Consider the following 22,202-nt stretch of genomic DNA (forward strand, 5'->3'; position numbering starts at 1 on the left):
AAGATTGGTTAAAGGGGTACTCCGGTGAAAAACTTTTTTTTTTTTTTTTTTTTTTTTTTAATCAACTGGTGCCAGAAAGATAAACAGATTTGTAAATTACTTCTATTAAAAAATCTTAATCCTTCCAGTACTTATTAGCTGCTGAATACTACAAAGGAAATGGTTTTCTTTTTGGAACACAGAGCTCTCTGCTGACATCATGACCACAGTGCTCTCTGCTGACCTCTCTGTCCATTTTTAGGAACTGTCCAGGGTAAAAGGAAATCCCCATAGCAAACATATGGTGTTCTGGACAGTTACTAAAATGGACAGAGATGTCAGCAGAGAGCACTGTGCTCGTGAAGTCAGCAGACAGTTCTGTGTTTCAAAAAGAAAAGAATTTCCGCTGTAGTATTCAGCAGCTAATAAGTACAGGAAGGATTAAGATTTTTTAATAGAAGTAATATACAAATCTATTTAACTTTCTTGCACCAGTTGATTTAAAAAAAAAAAAAAAAAGTTTTTCACGGGAGTACCCCTTGAAGTCATTTTACAGTGGAAAAGCGCAATCAATTTTCCCTTAAAGGGGTTATCCAGGAAAAAAACCTTTTTATATATATCAACTGTCTCCAGAAAGTTAAACAGATTTGTAAATTACTTCTATTAAAAAATATTAATTCTTTCAGTACTTATGAGCTTCTGAAGTTAAGGTTGTTCTTTTCTGTCTAAGTGCTCTCTGATGACACCTGTCTCGGGAACCGCCCTGAGTAGAAGAGGTTTGCTATGGGCATTTGCTTCTAAACTGGGCGGTTCCCGAGACACATGTCATTAGAGAGCACTTAGACAGAAAAGAACAACCTTAACTTCAGAAGCTCATAAATAAGTACTGAAAGGATTAAGATTTTTAATAGAAGTGATTTACAAATCTGTTTAACTTTCTGGAGCCAGTTGATATATATAAAAAAAAGTTTTTTTTCCTGGATAACCCCTTTAAATCGCATGCAGCAATAGAAAAGCTTTCTGAGCAGTACAGCGTCTCCCTGGTAGTCTGAATAGGGCAAAACATAATAGTGCAAACATCTCTAGTAAAGAAGGAAAATTGAGCACTCACCCGGGCAAACTTCAGTTTTATTTCTTCATAGAAAACAGAAAAACATACAGGGAGACGTACAGGGAAGCAGGAGTACAGGTGAGGCGAGTGACGAACAGGGGTGGGCTACAATTGTGTCACGCCATAATGAAGCACCATTCCAGCGTGAAACAATTGCAGCCCACCCCTGTTGTTTCAGTTTTGGTTTTTTTAAATCAAGTGGTGCCAGAAAGTTAAACAGATTTGTAAATTACTTCTATTAAAAATATTAATCCTTCCAGTACTTATTAGCTGCTGAATACTACAGTGGAAATTCTTTTCTTTTTGAAACACAGAGCTGTCTGCTGACATCATGAGCACAGTGCTCTCTGCTGACATCTCTGTCCATTTAAGGAACTGTCCAGAGTAAAAGGAAATCCCCATAGCAAACATATGCTGCTCTGGACAGTTCCTAAAATGGACAGAGATGTCAGCAGAGAGCACTGTGCTCATGATGTCAGCAGACAGCTCTGTGTTTCAAAAAGAAAAGAATATCCGCTGTAGTATTCAGCAGCTAATAAGTACAGGAAGGATTAAGATTTTTTTATAGAAGTAATTTACAAATCTGTTTAACTTTCTGGCACCAGTTGATTTTTTAAAATAAAAGTTTTTCACCGGAGTACCCCTTTAATCCTGTTTACTTGAGTTGCAATAGTTTGCACAGTCGCATCTATGAAAGACCTGTGTCTTGAAGAACAGGGAAGACATCTCTGATTCCGCTCATGTGGGTCCTGGGGGTCATACCTCTTCTGATTAGTGTTGGGGCGCGAATATTCGAATTTCAAATTTTTATTGCGAATATTGCAAATTTGCAAATATTGCGAATATATTCGCTATATATTCGAAATTACGAATATTCACTTTTTTCCGCATATTCCTTCTTTTCACTTGTCGGCCAATTAGAATGATGCAAATACACTTGTCAGAGGTTATCAACAACATCCCTAGCAACCAATAGTAAAGTTGCCCCCCCCCCCCCCTCACTGTTTTCTTTCCCGAATACGCGAATATTCGCATATGCAAATATTCGCGTATGCGAATATAAAGAATACGTGAAATTCGTGAATATAAGATGAATATTCATCTATATATACGTGTAATATCGCTAATTCGAATATGGGCAATGCCACTCATCACTACTTCTGATCACACATTAAAGGGTTACTCCAGCCCTAAGATATCTTATCCCCTTTCCAAAGGATAGGGGATAAGATGTCTGACCGCGGGGGTCCCGCAATCTTGCATTCGGCACCCACCTCTTTGAGCTGCATGCCGCGCTGCCAGCTCACAAACTGCCGGGTGCCGACCACGGGGGCCGGAGTATCGTGACGTCACAACTCCGCCCCTGTGTGACATCATGCCCCTCCCCGCTATGCAAGTCTATGGGAGGGGGCGTGACGTCCGTCACGCCCCCTGCCATAGACTTGCATAGCGGGGGGTGACGTCACGATACTCTGGCCCCGTGGTCAGCACCCGGCAGTTTGTGAGCTGGCAGCGCGGTGTGCAGCTCAAAGAGGTGGGTGCCAAATGCAAGATTGTGGGACCCCCACAGTCAGACATCCTATCCCCTATCCTTTGGAAAGGGGATAAGAGGTCTTAGGGCCGGAGTACCCCTTTAATGGCCTATCCCAAGAATAGTCATCATTCAAAATTCACAGAAAACTCCTTTTATGCTGCATAACAATACAACCAGGTTACTTTTTTTTTTAACTCAAGGTGACAACCACACTTGGCATGGTAATTCGGTGCCTTTTTTTCCATAGTTTGTTGTCTCTTAAAGGGGTATTCCAGGCCAAAACTTTTTTTATATATATCAACTGGCTGCAGAAAGTTAAACAGATTTGTAAATTACTTCTATTAAAAAATCTTAATCCTTCCAATAGTTATTAGCTTCTGAAGTTTTCTGTCTAACTGCTCAATGATGATGTCACTAGAGATGAGCAAACTTACAGTAAATTCGATTCGTCACGAACTTCTCGGCTCGGCAGTTGATGACTTTTCCTGCATAAATGAGTTCAGCTTTCAGGTGCTCCCGTGGGCTGGAAAAGGTGGATACAGTCCTAGGAGACTCTTTCCTAGCACTGTATCCACCTTTTCCAGCCCCCCCGGAGCACCTGAAAGCTGAACTAATTTATGCAGGATAAGTCATCAACTGCCGAGCCGAGAAGTTCGTGACGAATCAAATTTACTGTAAGTTCGCTCATCTCTAGATGTCACATCCCGGGAGCTGTGCATGATGGGAGAATATCCCCATAGGAACTGCACAGCTCCCGGGACGTGAGTCATCAGAGAGCAGTTAGACAGAAAACAGCAACTCAACTTCAGAAGCTTATAACTGTTGGAAGGATTAAGATTTTTTAATAGAAGTAATTTACAAATCTGTTTAACTTTCCGCAGCCAGTTGATATATATATATATATATATATATATATATATATATATATATATATATAAAAAGTTTTTGCCTGGAATACCCCTTTAACTTTACAGTATTTCTTCTTGTGCCCTTCATTTTTAGCATGAACTATAAACAACATCCAAGCTTGATTTTTGGATATATATTTTGTGCAGAAAACCGCTTGTGTCAGCATATAAAATTCGGCGTCTAAGCTTTTTTTCCCCCTCTGCGACCTTGTCCATCCTAATCAGGTCTCCCATTCTCTTCCAAAACAAAGAAACGCATAAAGACAAAAAAGTATATTTATTTTTCAGCGACAGAATCTAAGATCTACAAATACTTCTGCATCTCAAGTGGGGTTTGTCGATATTTAATTTGTAAATCTTGGCAGCCTGACCTTACCAAGGCTACCGGCATCTAGAAGTTCTTATAAAGGACATCTTAAATGACAGGACTTAAAGATCAACTACAGTGTAGCTTCTGAAATGTCATGTGTTAACCAATTTCTGTGGCTGAGACCTTCTACAGATCTGCTTCTCCTCCGCGCTGTGCTGCAGTGATTTATCCCATGGCGTCCGCATACAGGGTCCAGAACAATGTTTCATGTACTCCGAGGCTTTGCCTTCAATTCAAGCAAATGAATGGCCTTTCAAGAGCGGTAAAGGGATCCACAAAATAACATTTACCGTATTTTTCGCCCTATAGGACGCTCCGGCATATAAGACGCACCCAATTTTAAATGAGGAAAATCTAGAATACAATGTAAAGTATAGGTCACAGTGATCTTCAACCAGCGGACCTCCAGATGTTTCAAAACTACAACTCCCAGCATGCCCGGACAGCCAACGGCTGTCCGGGCATGCTGGGAGTTGTAGTTTTGCAACATCTGGAGGTCTGCAGGTTGAAGACCACTGGTACAGAAGGTATTACTCACGTGTACCCGCCGCTCCGGACCGTCACTGCTGCCATCGATGTCGCCCTCCATCGTTGTCGCTGCGTCCCCGTCGCTCCGGAACGTCTCTGCTGCCCGGTATCCTCGTTCTCCGTCGCCGCCATCACGTCACTACGCACGCCGCTCCTATTGGATGACGGGGCAGCGCGCGCAACGACGTGATGACGACGAAGGAGAGCGCCAGCCATGCAGGGGATCCCGGCACGGAGCAGACACCGAGTAGGCAGGTAAGGTCCCTCCCGGTGCAGATAGTGTCACTTTCGCTTCAGACACAGCGGTCAGCTTTGATGGCCGCGTCTGAAGGGTTAATACAGGGCATCACCGCGATCGGTGATGTCCTGTATTAGCCACGGGTCCCGGCCGTTGATGGCCGCAGGGACCGCCGCGATAGGTGTGTGTATTCGCCGTATAAGACGCACCGACTTTCCCCCCCCCCCAGTTTTGGGGAAGAAAAAGTGCGTCTTATACGGCGAAAAATACGGAACCTTAGATGTGTTGCTGTTTGTGTGGAAATTTTTTAAGGGGTTGTTCGAAACAATAACCTTGTCCAACCTGTATGCCCAGGACTCCGTGCACGTGCCAGAACAGAGAGCTGAACTGTAAGGGTAGGTTCACACTACATAATTCCCGCGGCATTCCGCTCGTGGAATTCCGTGCTGTAAAAAATAAACATCAGTGTAAATGGGTTTCCGCGAGACCCGTTGACACTGCGGAATTTCATTACTGAAATTGTTCCGCGCAAAGAAAGAACATGTTCATTGTTTGCGCGGAAGTCCGCGAACACTGCTTAGCCGTCAATGGTGACGGCGCAGTGTCGCGCAGTCCTACCACCGAAGTATTGCGGCGGCGGCCGCCAGAATGGAATCTCCGCTCGCGGAATTCTGCGAGCGGAGATTCCGTTCCTTATCCGTAGTGTGAACATACCCTAAGGCTACGTTCACATGGGCAGAGATTCCATACACGAAAGCTCTTTACACTAGGTCCACAGAGACATGTGCAGTCCTCATTTACGCTACAGAATTTCCACTCAGGAATTCCACTGCATGAATCTAACATCAGTGTGAATGGGTTTTCCGTTTACCCCTTCACACTGCAGAATTTTCGGGGCGAGAAATTCAAGAATCCAGATCTGACAAGAAAAATTAAAGGGGTACTCCCGTGGAAACCTTTTTTTTTTTTTTTTTTTTAAATCAACTTGTGCCAGAAAATTAAACAGATTTGTAAATCACTTCTATTAAAAAAAATCTTAATCCTTCAAATACTTTTTAGGAGCTGTATCCTACAGAGGAAATCCAAAAAAGAAATGCATTTCCTCTGATGTCATGACCACAGTGCTCTCTGCTGACCTCTGCTGTCCATTTTAGGAACTGTCCAGAGCAGGGGGAAATCCCATAGCGAACATATGCTGCTCTGGACAGTTCCTAAAATGGACAGCAGAGGTCAGCAGAGAGCACTGTGGTCATGACATCAGAAGAAATGCATTTCTTTTTTGGATTTCTCTTTAGTATACAGCCCCTAAAAAGTACTGAAAGGATTAAGATTTTTTTTTTTTTTTTTTTTAAACTTTATTTATAAATTTTCATATAACAAGAACAACAGCAAGGTCCCCATTGTATGATGTATAAAACAAGGAATGAGAGACCACCAAAACAGTCATAATCATAATACACATATCATAATACACAAATCAGAGTGAGATACATCGTGCATATACGATTAGCTAATCCACGACCCTAATTGAGGTCGAACATTTGTCCGTCCACTGGGACAGAGTAGCTATACGGCTATTAGAAGCCCCACACCTCCTCGCTATCAATCCCTCCAACACGAGGTTACTATGCACCTCCGCCAGAATGGCAGGAAGACCCGGCACCCCAGTCGACTTCCACCTCCGAGCAATGTGAGCCCTCACAACTATCAGAATATGATATAAAACGATCATATAATGCGGGGGAACTTGTTCTAGGGACAGAAATAGTAGTGCACTCTCTGGGCCCCACGGGAAGGGGCAATCCACTAGGTTGTCCAATAACTTCTTAATTTCGGCCCAAAGAGGTGCAATTAACGGGCAAGTCCACCACACGTGTAGTAAGGTACCACTTTCTCGGTTACATCGCCAACATACTGGGGAGGTGGTAGGGTATATTTTAGCCAGACGAACCGGCGTGTAGTACCATCGGTATAGGAGCTTCCTAGAAGCTTCGAAATGATTAACACATTTAGAATATTTTTTGTGCAAGTCAAAGACAAAGCTCCACTGCTCAGCCGTGAATCTGCGTGCCAGGTCCTCCTCCCATCTGGACTTAAACGTACTGTCCACTTCCCCCTCTTCCTCAGTCAAAGCTACATAAGCAAGGGAGATACCCCTAGTAGAGGAGTCCCTGCACAGAAAATGACGTTCATACGCAGTGCGAGGCCGAGAGCTATCCCAAGTGAGGGATCTCAAAAAATGTCTAAGCCTCAAATATTTGTAAAAGTCTTTCTGCGATATAGAAAATATGCGTACAATATCAATGAAAGGCATTAACCCATCAGCATCGCTAATCAATGCCACCGTGAGGATGCCCGCATCTATCCAGGGCTTAAAATCTATATCTAGAATATAGTCTCCTATAGCAGCTAAAGGGATATCCTTCACTCTAGGTGGACAAAGACTTTTAATTCGCGCCACCTTACTCCACAACCTGATAGCAGCCGCAATAGTAGAGAAAGGAGAAGAGGGAGCAAAGGTAGGGTTAAAGCGCAATGCCCAAAGAAAGTTATTAAAATTAGAGACATTGAGGACAGCAGCTTCAATATCTACCCACAGGGGGGGGGCGTCCTGCCACCACCATTTTTTAAGCTGATCGAGTAGAACAGCGTGATAGTACATTTTAAGGTTCGGCACCCCCATACCCCCCTCATGTACAGGGCGATACAGTATATTCGCACCAACCCTAGGATGCTTACCATCCCAAATAAATCGTAAGAGCATTCTCTGTAGTTGTGAGATGAAGGAGGCAGGTACTATCATCGGCAGGCATCTAAAAAAATATAAAATTTTAGGGAGCAGCATCATCTTTGCAGTGGCAACACGTCCCGCCCAAGAGACAGGGAGCTTAGAGAAGTGATCAATTTCTTTAGTAAGCAGGGACCTCATAACAGCAAAATTAGAAGCAATTGTTTTATCAGGTAACGCAGTAAGGACAATGCCTAGGTAAGGAATTTGGTCAGTGACCCATTGGAAGGGATATTTAGCTTGTAGTACTCGCTGTTGCTCAGTGGGTATCTGCAATGGTAAGATACACGACTTTGTGGGGTTAATCTTATAAAAGCTAACTCGACTAAAGGCATCAATAATATCCATAACTGGGCCTAAAGAGCTCAGGGGGTTGGAGAGACTAATGATAACATCGTCGGCGAACAAGCCAATCCTGTGGTCTACTTTACCTATTTGAATGCCCGCAATGTTTGGGGAGTCCCTGATGGATTGAGCAAGCGGCTCCATAACTAAGGTAAATATAAGGGGGGATAGTGGGCACCCCTGTCTGGTCCCATTGCTAAGTGAGAAACTATTAGAAAGGGTACCCATCGTGTAGATTCTAGCAGATGGGAGCGTATATAGTGCCATGATGGCGGATTCCAAAGAGAGGGGAAAACCAAACTTACGCAGCACACTCCGCAAATATCCCCAGTGCACTCGATCGAACGCCTTCTCCGCATCAAGGGATAGCAAGAGAGAAGGCGTCCGATCGGAATGCGCTTTTGTGATGGTGTCGAGAAAGCGTCTCGTACCATCCACCGTTTGACGACCCTTGACGAAGCCAACCTGGTCCCTGTGAATTAGGTCCGGCAGAACCCTATTTAACCTGGCAGCAAGAGCCAGAGCATACAATTTAATATCACTATTTAGGAGAGAGATTGGTCTGTAATTTAGGGTAGAGTCCAATGGCTTACCAGGTTTAGGTATGGTAATGACCAGAGCATCCAACATCTCCTTAGGGGGCACACCGTTCTCCTTAATACGGTTAAAGGCTCTGGTCAAAAAAGGAGCTACAGAGGGGCCAAATCGCTTATAAAATTCATTTGTAATACCATCAGGGCCAGGTGACTTCGAGGGCTTGAGGGAACGCACACACTCAAGAATTTCTTCTGTGGAGAAGGGAGAGCAAAGATCAGATGCTTGGTCCGCAGACAGAGAGGGGAGGGACATAGAGGACAGAAAAGAAGAGATAACTGCTTCATCAGGCTGTGGGGTAGCAATGTCATGTTGAAGATTGTACAATTTACTATAAAAATCTGCAAAACAATTGGCTATACTTTGAGGGTCAGTGACTATAGAACCATCAGATTTAGTAAGGAAGGGGATTCTCCCCTTATCCTGACGTTTTTTAAGTTGTTTAGCCAGTATAGAGCCAGATCTATTACCCTGCCAATACCATGTCATTTTAAGCCTTCTCAGTGCTATCTCATAGCTGTGTAAGGAGAGGGAGTGTAGGGTAGCACCAACCTGAGAAATTTCTCCTACTAGTGAAGGAGAGTACGAGGTCTTATTACGCCTATGTAATTCCGCAAGGCGCTGTTGGAGTTCTAGTGTTTTGGTCTGGCGGAGCTTCCTGTCATAGGCAGTTTGGCTAATAAAGTGGCCCCTAATTGTAGCCTTAAACGCACACCAAAGCATGGGGTCTGTGACATCGCCAGTATCATTAATGCGGAAGTAGGCATCAACCGCCAGCTTGGTCGCTTCAGAGTATTCAGGATTATGGAGTATTAGTGGGTTAAGTCTCCAAAGATAGGTCGGGCGAGCGCTATGCGATTCTTTAATGGTTACACTTATGGGGGAATGGTCCGACCATTCTATGGGCATAATTCGGGCCTCTGAAACCAATGATAGGAGAGAGTGGGAGGCAAGGGCGTAATCTATTCTGGTGTATATCTTATGTACATGAGAAAAGAAGGTGAAGTCCCTTTCCGTGGGGTGGGATATACGCCAAACATCATATAGGTCATTTTGGGACACACTAGTGAAGAAACCTGTGGGTTCTTTTTTCAAACTGGGCGAAGTAGAATCTACACTAGGCCACATGGTCATATTAAAATCTCCTAGCAGTAGGCAGTGTCCCCTTCTCAAGGACTCCAATTTGCGCAAGAATGCCCTGAGGAAGGTACACTGTTTCGCATTAGGCGCATATAAGGATCCTAAGGTATATTGAACATTGTTTAGTAAGCACACAATAATTATAAAACGACCTCTATCATCTATCACAGAGTGCTGGACAGTAACCGTCAGGGTGTTCTTAAACGCAATCGCCACTCCTCCCTTTTTGTGAACAGCATGCGCTTGATAGATATGTGGATATCTCTTATTTTGGAGTCTATGGGCATCTAGGGCTAATAAATGGGATTCTTGTATACAGAGGACATCGGCCGCCAGCCGTCTAGCCTCCTTCCACACCAGAGACCTTTTATACGGAGAGTTGAGACCCCGCACATTCATAGACACAGCCTTAATAACCATAATTAAAGTATACATCAACGCAAAGCAGAACCATTAGCACAGTAAACTGAAAGGGAGTAGGTACTCCCGTTGAAGATGATACAACTACACTTAGCAGCTCACAAAAGGAGCCTCTCATATCCATTATTAGAAAAAGTGAGTGATGGAGGACCAACAGGACAGAAAACAAGTAAACAGAACGAACAACAAAGAACAAATAAATTGAGCAAGCAGTAGTAAAGACCATGTGGTAGGTCTTAATGGGGGTAGGAAAGTACATTCGACTGCAGTTAGGCCGAATGTTTCAGCATTCAGGAAAAGTATCCAGAGCACTAAGAGGATAAGTAACCCAAAGGGTGGGGAGGGATACCCCAGTCATAAGCCAGTGAGACAAGTCGGACAGGCCCGTCCAAAGGCAGAGGAACAGTTCATGTCTTGATTTTCTTCTTGCGGTGGGAGACAACCTTCCATTCTTCAGCCATCTTAGCAGCATGTGGTATGTCCAGGGACCTCTGAGCAGTTAGGTCAACAGGCAAGTTCCATTCCGCACACAGTTGCAGAAGGGTCTCCGGGGAAGAGACCACATGTTTGGACCCCTTATTGGTGATAATCAATTTCACAGGGAATCCCCATTTATAAGGGATCCCTTTTTCTCTGAGAGCTTTAGTCCCTGCACTGAACTCACGTCTCCTGGCTAGAGTGGCAGCAGAAAGATCCGTGAAAAGTTGGAGTCCCGAATACGCCTCTGGTAGGGAGGGTGAGGAGCGCGCCACCAACATTAATTGCTCCTTAATATGGTAAAAGTGAAGGCGCAGAATCACATCCCTCGGTGTAGTAGCAGGTAGGGTTTTGGGCTTAGGAAGCCTGTGGACTCTGTCCATGAGCAAATCTAGGGTGGAAGCCTGAGGCAACAACAATGCAAAATAATCCGTTAGGAAGGTGTTGAGGTCCTCCGTTTTCACAGACTCCGGCACCCCTCTCACCCTTAGGTTGTTTCGGCGAGACCTGTCCTCCATATCAGCTATCTTAAGTTGAAGAGCGGCAACCTCATCCTCCAGGCCATTAGCTAAGTCCACCACTTCATTATGAGAAGAGGTGAGTTCCGCCATCTTGTTCTCAATGTGCGATGTGCGGTGTCCAAGAGAGGAGATCTCATGCTGTATATTGGACACGGCTGCCTTAATGTCGCCCTGAATGGAGGTGTGTAGCTCAGCAAGAAGCCCCCTCATAATAGGTTCAGTTAGGGGCGCCGACGGAGAACTCCCATCAGGGCCTCCCGGGCCTCTAGTATGCAGTGTCCCCGCTCCCAGTGGCTTGGAGGAGATCGGGGAAAACGGTACCTGCGGGTCCTGCTGCACCGAGGGTGACCAGCCTGTCAGGAGAATTGGAGGAGTTGAAGGAGAAGCCTCCAGGGCGCAGCCCGTCGGAGAGGATGAAGACGCTGGTGAGGCACTTCCAGTAGCCGGAGACGCTGACCCGCACTGAGCTGCGCCATCTTGTGAGGCCTCTGCAGCAGGAAAGAACGCCGTGAGCTTCAGTGGGCTCTTTTTCCCTCGCCTCCGGGTCATCATCAGGTGCCCCGATAGTTCAGGCACCGGTGGGCACAATTGCTGTAGCGATATGCTCAGGATCAATGCTGTGTAGCCGCTGTTAGGCCTGGGCTGCAGCGGAGCACAAGGTTTATGCGACCGCCGCCATGCACTGCAGGACACGCCCCCCAGGATTAAGATTTTTTAATAGAAGGGAATTACAAATCTCTTTAACTTTCTGGCACCAATTGATTTAAAAAAATAAAAATAAAGTTTTCCACGGGAGTACCCTTTTAACATGTATATGGAATTCCGTCTGCATTGCCATCTGACTACATTCAAACTATGAAATCTTCGCATGAAGATATTCCGGGCAGAGATTCCACCTGCAGCGGCCTCCGCCAATATAAATCAACACTTGGACCGTGCCAGGTCCAAGTGTCGATTTATATTGGCGGAGGGCGCTGCAGGTGGAATCTCTGCCCGGAATATCTCCATGCAAAGATTTCATAGTGTGAATATAGTAAGATGGCAATGCAGTCCACGTGTATTTCTGCAGAAATAATGAGCATTCTTATCTGGAATTTGAATGTTCTGCTGCAGAAATTCTGAAGCAGAATCCTATTAAAGATATAGCAGAATAGTGTGAGTTTTCTCATAGTGTGAGTTTACGAGTGGAATTCTTCTCTAAAATCCCATAGTGTAGGTTCACACTATGGGATTTTAGAGAATAATTCCACTCGGAAATTCCAATGCAGCAGAATCCCATTGCTGGCAACGGGATTCCACTGCACAGTGCACATTATGTTATGTCAGCAGTTGATAATCATTCTTTGGGTCTGTTCACACAAGCGGAGTTTGTGCAAATTTTCTGCAGTGGATTTTCTGAAAAAAATCTGCAGTGGATTTTGAAACCATTGACTGCGATGGGTCCGCAGAAAATTCACAAACCTGCCACTATTGCAGGTTTTCTACTTACCCATTGAAGTCAATGGTAGCAAAATCCACTGCAGGCTTTCTGCAGCAAAAACTCTGCGGAAAATCTGCACAAAATCTGCTTGTGTGAATTTTACGCTGCAGATCCACCGCTGAAGGACCTCTATATGCTGGCTTTACATGTGCCTGCTCGGAGCGGCAATACGTCGCTACGTGCAGACACACTAAAACGATGTGCGAGTCGCCGCGCATGCGCGGTGTACTTGCACACATTGCGGCTGCTCCCCTTCCTCAATGAGCTGCCGCGATGTGCGAGTATACTGCGCATATGCGTGGCGACTCGCACATCGCAGTGTGTCTGCTCATAGCTGCGTACTGCCACTCCGAGCAGGCACATGTAAAGCCAGCATATAGGAGGTCCTTCAGCGGCGGAATCCATATGGCAGACATTGCTATTTATGGAGACGGCAATGTCCACACGGTCCCCACGGTTCCAAGTCATCAGAAAATTATGATTAAATAATTCTGCCAGAACATTGAACCTGCTGAATGTTCTGGCAGTATCCGATGTGCAGACGTTGCCGTCTATCGTGCGGTCCTAGTGCACTCAGATTCTCCACCTGTAAATTTTCAGGCAGCGGGTTTTGTAGTGTGAACCCAATGTTATAGTTTTAATAGGATTCTGCTGCACCATTTACACTACGGAATTTTTACGGCCAATATTCCAGATCCGAGAACCTGCAGAAAGAATGAACATGGTCACTATTTCTCTGCATGACGTTTTTTAAAATATATATTTTTTTTGGAACAAGAGCACTGTGGACAGATTTAGAAGTCAAAAGTGGATATCGACTTCTAGAGGACGGTGGGTTACCACGGCCTGATGAAGCCGTGCAAGCGCGGTGAAACGCATTGCATTGTTTTAATAAAACCCTTTTCTACTCACCTGATGTGCCTACCCCTGGTCGGTGCCGTGGTAACCCACTGTCCTCTAGAAGGCGCTATCCACTGCTACTCGCTTGGTTGGGAGGCTGCAGACCGGGTCTTATGTCTCACGCTGACCATACAGCTCACACAAACACCTGCGGTAAGGGTTTCTTTCAATACTTACTCCCACCCGGGCGGTTTTACGCTGTGGAGCGCTCTCTTTCTTTATAGTTAGAAGTCAAAAGGGCAGTGTTTCAAAATCAAAGTGCCTCCAGCTGTTGCAAAACTATAACTCTCAGCATGCCCGGGCATACCAGCAGTTGGAGACACACAGGTTGGAAAACACTGCAATAGGGAAATAAGAAACACTATACCTACACGGTTACATGATGAATTCATCACATAATGTGAGAAAAATACAGGGAATAAAACGCCAAAAAAGAAATAATACCTATACTAATACATTCTATTCTGGGGGAAAAAAACGACATAAAAAGCTGCATCTTGGTATAAAAAAATGGGGGGGGGGGGGGGGGCAGTTTCTTTGCAGACTTTTTTCTTTTTGCCGTTCAGGAGCCAGAGAAAGCTGGATGACAACTAACATGACTGCTATTACCACGCTGCATTCGCTATAAGGAGATTGCCCATATCTTGTGCTGATGCATCATAAAAAAATATTCCGCTTGGAGTAGCCCCCACATTGTTTTTATGAGAGTTCCGCTGCACGCTTTACAAGTTGGAAGTTCCGCCGTTTTGTTAATGGGACTGCACAGAATTGCCGCAGACAAGTGCGGACCATTTAAGAATGGCGCATATCCACTGAGCAAATTTCTTACTCTTGCCATTCAGGAGCCAGGAACAGTTGAGTGACAACTAATATTTAGGCCCCGTTCACACTACGAAAATTCTGCTTACAGCAACTGCCATTGATTTCATTGGGAGTTCTGCTCCCACGTGGGAAGTTCTGCCAAAGTGCCTTTTTTTTTATCTCCACTGGGACAGCGTTTATGTTTGTAGCAAATTGCAGCAGACATAAGTGCCAATTACGGACCATTTAAAAATAACGCGAACCCACTGAAGAAATTCCTCTCTTGCCCTTACCATTCAGAAGCCAAGGAAAGTAGGGAGACACCTAACATGGCTGCTATTACGGCGATAAGCCTATATTATGCGCAGCTGCTGCATCTTACGGCACATCTGGCGTTCAGGAGTCTGGGAAAGCTGGGTCACAATCCCTATAATAGTGACTGAAATGGCAGCATATTGGTTGTTGCCCAAAATGTTTTTGTTTTTTTTAAAGCAGATGAAACAGAAGAAAATCTCAAACTAATTTTAATTTAGGGAATTGAGATACTGCCAATTTCTTTTTTACTTAAAAATAAATAAATAATTCCCTGTTGCTATGTGTCTCCATGGGCTTTGTCTCACGGATTCCTCTATGATGGTTGCTCCTTTCGCTCCGGGGGTTAATAGTCTGACTTAACCCCGGAGAATATGTAAGCAGCCGCAGACTCCCCGGACCCCGCTGCATAGTGTGTGAGGCCCGTGACTAGCGTGAAGCCGGGGACGCGAGTGATGTAACATCCGAGGGGCGAGCCTCGGAGCCGGGCACCGCCCACAAACACAGGCCGGGGATCGAGGCCTCAACGGACGGAGCTAACGGACCAGTGCGGGGCACACGGTGAGTAAAGTGGCGGCCTGCGGTCGTACTGTGAGCCCTCATCTTCTGTAAGAAATGGCTGGGACTGTGTGTATATAGTTTTCATTACAGTGTCTGTGTCGTGTCGTCCTGGGACTTGTAGTTCCACAACACTTTAGTGTACTAAGTCTGGCTGTGAATTTACATTCATAACGCTTCTACTTACAGTCAGGTTTCTTCCTTAAATGCATAAAAAAAGGTGTTCATAAGAAAAAAAGAGAGATTGCCTTTAAAATTGGCTGTCCTAGCATGCTGGGGGTTGTAGTTTCGCAACAGCTGGAGGCACCACTCGGTGAGCCACATTCCCCATTGGTTGTCCCCCCCCCCGCCATCCGATACTTGTCGCTAGAGATCCCTTTAATATTGGCATCCCACCCCCCAATTACACAGGATTTCAAGTTGTGTTCAGTCATTTAGTTTACATTGAAATCCTGCGCATCTAATCTGCGCAAAATACTGTACGTGTGAATAGACCATTAAAGAATCACATGACTTATAATGAAAAAAATGCAGGAGATTAAACATTGAAGTAAAAAAAATGCAAAAAATGAAACACATTTTTGGCAAAAAACAAAAAAAAATCACAAAACTTGCATTTTGGAAGTGTAAAATAAAATGAGGGGGCAGTTTTATATATTTTTTTCTATTAGGGGGTATTTAAAAAAAAATGGCAGACAAAAGTTGTGTGTAATCCCAGCCCGGATAGCGACCATTAGTCCCACAAAAAACTATTCACATGATGGAATTTCCATGCGGAATCTGCTGGAGAAATTCAGCTCGGAAATTCCGTTACAGTAGAATCTCATTGCTTTTAATCGGATTCTGCTGCACTGTGTACACGGTGCAATTCCTGATCGCAATTCTGCACCAAGATCCTGTAGTGTGAATATACCCTTAAAGGGGAAATCCACTCACCAGCATTCTGGGTGCGGGCTTCGGGGGTCACATCGCGCCCCACCCCTCTTGATGTCCCGCCCCCTTAATGCAAGTCTATGGGCGGGGATGTGACAGCCGCCATGCCCCCTACCATAGACTTGCATTGATGGGGCGGGACATCACGAGGGGTGGGGCGCGATGTGACCCCCAAAGCCCGCACCCAGAATGCTGGTGAGTGGATTTCCCCTTTAAGGGTATATTCACACTACACACTACCCTTAAAGGGGAAATCCACTCACCAGCATTCTGGGTGCGGGCTTCGGGGGTCACATCGCGCCCCACCCCTCTTGATGTCCCGCCCCCTTAATGCAAGTCTATGGGCGGGGATGTGACAGCCGCCATGCCCCCTACCATAGACTTGCATTGATGGGGCGGGACATCACGAGGGGTGGGGCGCGATGTGACCCCCAAAGCCCGCACCCAGAATGCTGGTGAGTGGATTTCCCCTTTAAGGGTATATTCACACTACACACTACCCTTAAAGGGGAAATCCACTCACCAGCATTCTGGGTGCGGGCTTTGGGGGTAACATCGCGCCCCACCCCTCGTGATGTCCCGCCCCCTTAATGCAACTCTATGGATGGCTGTCACGCCCCCTACCATAGACTTGCATTGAGGGGGGCAGGGTGAGACATCACAAAGGGCGGGGCGTGATGTCACGAGGGGGCATGGCGACCCCCGAAGCCTGCACCCAGCAGTCGGAACTAAATTTTCCGAACGCTGGGGAGCGGACTACCCCTTAAAATGTCGACGCAAAGTATAGGATGACAGATCGTGGTGGATGACTTCAAATTGCGATAGTGTTTTGGTTTGTTTAATGCAGTTGCAAAACTATAACTCCCAGCATGCCCGGACAGCCTTTGGCTGTCCGGGCATGCTGGGAGTTATAGTTTTGCAACAGCTGGAGGCCTAATGTTTGGAAAAAACTTGTTTAATGCATCCATCTATGTGTTTTTTTATTTTTTTTATTTACCAGGTTACCAACAGAAAGAAAAATAATTTTATTTTATTTATTTTTCTATTTTTTTAAAATAAAACAAACTTCTGTGAGTTGAGTGGTGTAGTAGAGCTGAGTTGTATCACAGTTTACACAGTTGTTTTCCTTGCTTTAATCTGCAGCATAGTTCGGGAGTCCGCTCCATGGAGACGGCTTCAGCAACAGAGTCTGCGGTGTCCTATCTGTAGAATGACCCAGGACTAGCACCAGGTGACATGAAGCTGCTCCCTGCCTCCTCCACACGGCACTTTCTTCTCCTTACAGTAAGTAGATTTCTTCTTTGCTTTTTAAAGCCTGATCCTAGGCTGGAGAATCCTGCGTTTATAGATGTAAATGTACTGTACCCCAACGCAGACAAGCGTCACCTATTTTAGTGATCAGTCCTAGCAGTCAGATATTCTCTGATCTATCAGTTCATTTATTCCATTAGGATCCAGGATGCTGCACGTCATGCAACGTGACGTCCTATATGATCATTCATTACCGTCCCCTATTCTCTCCCTGTGTCACAGTCATTAATGTCTACTCATCTTCCTCCTATGTGTCAGTTATGACTGTCCCCTCATCTACCCCCTGTGTGTCACAGTTATTATTGTCCCCTCATCTACCCCCTGTGTGTCACAGTTATGACTGTCCCCACATCTCCACCCTGTGTGTCACAGTTATTACTCTCCCCACATCCCCCCTGTGTGTCACAGTTATTACTGTCCCCACATCTCCTCCCTGTGTGTCACAGTTATTACTGTCCCCTCATCTCCCCCCCTGTGTGTCTGGGCCACCATAAGAAATGTTGGGGCTCCTTTAACCCTACAAGTACTTTTTAATTCAAGTAAGTAGCCCCTCATTTTAAAGGGGTACTCCTGTGAAAAACTTTTTTTTTTTCAAATCAACTGGTGCCAGAAAGTTAAACAGATTTTGTAAATTAATTCTATTAAAAAATCGTAATCCTACCTGTACTTATTAGCTGCTGAATACTACAGTGGAAATTATTTTCCGTTTGAAACACAGAGCTCTCTGCTGACATCATGAGCACAGTGCTCTCTGCTGACATCTCTGTCCATTTTAGGAACTGTCCAGAACAGCATATGTTTGCTATGGGGATTTCCTTTTACTCTGGGCAGTTCCTAAAATGGACAGAGATGTCAGCAGAGAGCTCTGTGTTTCAAACGGAAAACAATTTCCACTGTAGTATTCAGCAGCTAGTAAGTACAGGAAGAATTAAGATTTTTTTTTATAGAAGTAATTTACAAATCTGTTTAACTTTCTGCCACCAGTTGATTTAAAAAAAGAAAAAAAAAAAAAATGTCACCAGAGTACCCCTTTAAAGGAGGGGCCGGTAAAAGCGGCGTGTAGCTGCGAAACGGACTTCGTCCCGTCTCTTCTCCCCCTCCCGACATGTATTTTCACCTCTTTCGGGAATAAAATGGATTAAGCATGAACTACGACTGCCGGGAGTCTCTTCAAGCTACATACAAGTTGTGTTAAAAAAAAAAAAAAAACATCTCTTGCACAGATTTTGGACTCCTGCTGGCCTGGCAAAAGTCCAAAATCAGGAAATGCAGTCTGGAGTGCTGAGGGTGTGTGTGTGCAGCCTTAGCCAATCATAGCTCATCTCACACTGAACTGCTCTGGGCTGTGTGTAGCAGAGTGAGGGAGGAAGTTCTCCCCTGTATGGCTTCAGATGATGTCACGCCTGCTGGGGAACGCCCCTTTCCAGTCTGTGAATCTGACTGAGACTGAGCAGAAAATACAGAGAAATATCAAGGTAGAAAACTAGAAAATAATAAAAAATAAAGGCAGGGGGTGGTTTATCATGAACTGGGAGTGTTATAAAATTTAACAAGATCATGACAGGTACTCTTTATGGGACCGATTCTAGAATTGATGCAAAATAAATAAATTAAACAGAAAGCGGTTTTGTGAGTCCATTCTACTAACAAAATGTCACCTGTTCTACATTGGCAAGGAAGAGGTCGCTGCCGTAGGTTTTGCGCTTCAGTCCTGGCGTTGTGAAAGCGAATCGCTCGTCATTGTAAGATCAGCTTCAGACATGATTTGTCCTAAGCAGAAAGTCCTTGAAAAGATTTTTGGAATGCATCCCATAGCTCCAAGTACTCATAAATACAATTTCGACTGAATAAAATGGCACTTCACCTAAGTGCTGTTATATATATGTCATTATCAGTAAATGCAAGATTTATGGCTCGCCTGCCTATTACTGGATTATACAGAAAGTTTTCCTGTGAATGCTCTGACATTGCAGACAGCGGTTTGATGGAAAGCTTCCCTCCCGTATATTAATATTTATATCACTTTATTTGTCTTTAATATTTCAATGATAAAGCAGATCGGCACAAAGACTGCAATTTGTCATCACAGACTGGATTGTTGCCTAACAGCAATTCAGCATATTTGTAGTTGTCGAAAGAACCAGATGGATAAGATGCCGTACACCATTCAATTGGAGCCTGAGGAAATATATATATATATAAAAGTCATTACCTGTGGGTTATGGGTTCATTGTATTAATTCTATAATGTGTAGACTGCTTTTTAGCTCCATTAGTGCATAACTATGATCGGTGGATGCAGCTTAACTGCATTGTCTATGGCAGCGCTTCCCAAACAGGGTGCCCCCACATGTTGCAAAACTACAACTCCCAGCATGCCCGGACACCCTTTGGTTCACCGTACGGTATCATTAACATTTTATTTTAATAGTTGGGATATTTACGCATGCGGCAATACCAAATATGTATATAAAATATTTTTTGTTACACTTTTTGGGGGTGAAATAGGGAAAATGGGACAACTTACGTTTTTATTGAGGGAGGGTGTTTTAAAAATTTTTTTTTTTTACTTTCATTTTTACACTTTAATAGTCCCCATAGGGGGCTATTTATAGCAATCATTCGATTGCTAATACTGTTCAGTGCTATGCATAGGACACAGCACTGATCAGCATTATTGGTCATCTTCTGCTCTGGTCTGCTCGATCGCAGACCAGAGCAGAAGACCCCGGAGACGGCCGGAGCAAGGTGAGGGGACCTCCGGCCGCCATGCTGGATGATCGGATCGCCGCGGCGCGTTGCGGGCGACCCAATCATACATTCACAGTACCGCGATGCTGCAGATGCCGTGAACTGTATTGATCACGGCATCTGAGGGGTTAATGGCGGACATCCGCGCGATCGCGGATGTCCGCCATTACGGGCGGGTCCCTGGCTGCTGTTAGCAGCCGGGACCTGCTGCACATGAAGCGAGCATCGCTCCAATGCTCGCGGATATGCATAAGAAGTAAATGTACGCCCTGATGCGTTAAGTACCACCTCACCAGGACGTACATTTACGTCCTTCGTCGTTTAGGGGTTAAAAGCGTACTCCGTGAAACTAAAACCAAAGCCCAGCAGTTTCCCTCTTTCAGCGGTCAATTACATGCAGGGAGTGAGAGAAAGACGTAATTATCAGATCCACCTTGACTTTGTGCAAGACAAGCCCCCACACCTCTGGAAGACAAATACCACATGATTTCTGTCTTGTCTGGCTTCACAGCCACACCTCCCCTCCCCCTTTCCTTCCTGTGTGAGGATCTTGCCGGAAAAGAAATGGCCCAGCGTCTCCTTAGCATATAACAATGCTTTTTGCCTGCTGTAGATCTTATCACTGACTGCTGCCATTCAGAGCATAGCATGATTTATTGCTGGGGGAAGGATAATTTGAAAGAAAAGACATTGTGTACAGTGTGTGCTGCTGACGGTGTTTACAACAACACAGCATGCACACAGATAGTAAAAGCAATTAGCTGGCAGCCATAACACAGAGCCACACTGACTGCTGGGAGTTCTAGTCTATATTACTCTCAGGAGGCAACAGGGGCCACAGGAGCTGGAAAAATCACATGGAGAACTACAGGGGGTCACAGAACAGGTATTGTGGTGGCTTTGGGGCATCTTTATTTTTCTTAACTTCGCACGAACACCCCTTTAATTATGTCCATCAGCTAGAAGGTTTAGAGTAGCTGCTATGATGTCTTCTTACACTGCACTACTCGCACACAGAAGAGGAGATCCTATATATTTATCCTACAGCTCTATAGCACACTCTGAGAAGCAGCACGGAGGATATTATAGAGCTATACTGGGCAGTGTAAGCTGTGAATAAAGCACTGGGGGGAGATATAACACACTGGAAGCAGTACCATCTCTCTGTGTCTGTCTCTTGCTCACTGCACCTGCTCCCCCTTCCCTTTTCAGTAGAGCAGCAGCCGTAACCTGATCTCTGAAACAACAGTTACACTTTAAGGGTATGTTCACACTGAGGAATTGAAGAGGAACCATTTAACAATATTGAAACAGAATTACGAGCAGAATTCAGGAGAAGGAGCAGCTAATGATTTTTGGGAGGAAGTTCAGCAATTCCACCTGAATTCTGCTTGAAACTATTTCCTCAAAAAAAAAAAAAAAAATCCCATTAACTTCAATAAGCTTTTACAAGTTGATTCCACATGAAGAATAAACATGTTCTATCTTCAGGTGGAACAGAATTCAGGGTCAGAATTCTGCTAGCAGAAATTCCTCGGCGTGAACAGGGCAGCTGAAAGTCCATTAAAGTAAATGGAACTTTCATTGATAAATGATTTGGAGCAGAATTACTCGAGTAAATTCCTCTCCAATTCCTCAGTGTGAACATGCCCTAAGAAATTGTTATCATTTTGATAACATTTTTATAATCTACACAAAAACATATTTAACAAATAATATGTTTATTTATAATTTAATCAAAGTATCTGTGAGCCTTTGATTTCTCCATCAAGGCGATCTCAACCAATCAAAAGCTTTTTAACATGCACAGACCTTTTGCTATTCTTTATTATTTGTTTTCATTGATACACTCTTTCATCCCTTTATGGTGTCATTGTATCTAAGGGTGTCTTTATTTTATTTATTTTTTTGTTTGTTTATTTTTTTCATTTGATCCTTTAATGGCTGTTACCCGTGCCACTTAGAGTCGTCAAACCTGACAGAACGCTCATCGGAATAAAAGTCACATCTTAATTGTTGTACAAAGCAATGTAATCATTTGTAATTGAATCGTCAGAAATGCAAATGTTATCTGCTTGACATTTCCTACCAGTCCCGCGTCTTTTTTAATTATCTTTATTAAAGTCTGGAGCTTTACAAAGGGAAAGCTTTACAATTAAACCCCCGTTTGTTACACGCCATGACATTTACCTGTGATCGCCTTT

At 44.5% G+C, this 22,202-nt stretch overlaps 1 protein-coding gene across 4 annotated transcripts in view; it reads left to right on the forward strand.

Annotated features, from left to right (window-relative positions):
• Positions 1 to 22,202, forward strand: part of SPATA6 (spermatogenesis associated 6) — a 121,663-nt gene that overhangs the window by 9,016 nt on the left and 90,445 nt on the right. Inside the window, exons 1-2 of one of the 4 annotated variants that reach the window (XM_056532466.1) lie at positions 14,803 to 15,007; positions 17,081 to 17,221. The gene's annotated coding sequence lies outside the window, so the exon portion shown is untranslated. Of the gene's footprint in view, positions 1 to 14,802; positions 15,055 to 17,080; positions 17,222 to 22,202 lie in introns of those variants that run through there. The other 3 variants (XM_056532462.1, XM_056532463.1, XM_056532465.1) reach the window with 3 other exon arrangements.

Source organism: Hyla sarda, chromosome 7 (assembly GCF_029499605.1).
Source record: "Hyla sarda isolate aHylSar1 chromosome 7, aHylSar1.hap1, whole genome shotgun sequence".
Lineage (NCBI taxonomy): Eukaryota > Metazoa > Chordata > Amphibia > Anura > Hylidae > Hyla > Hyla sarda.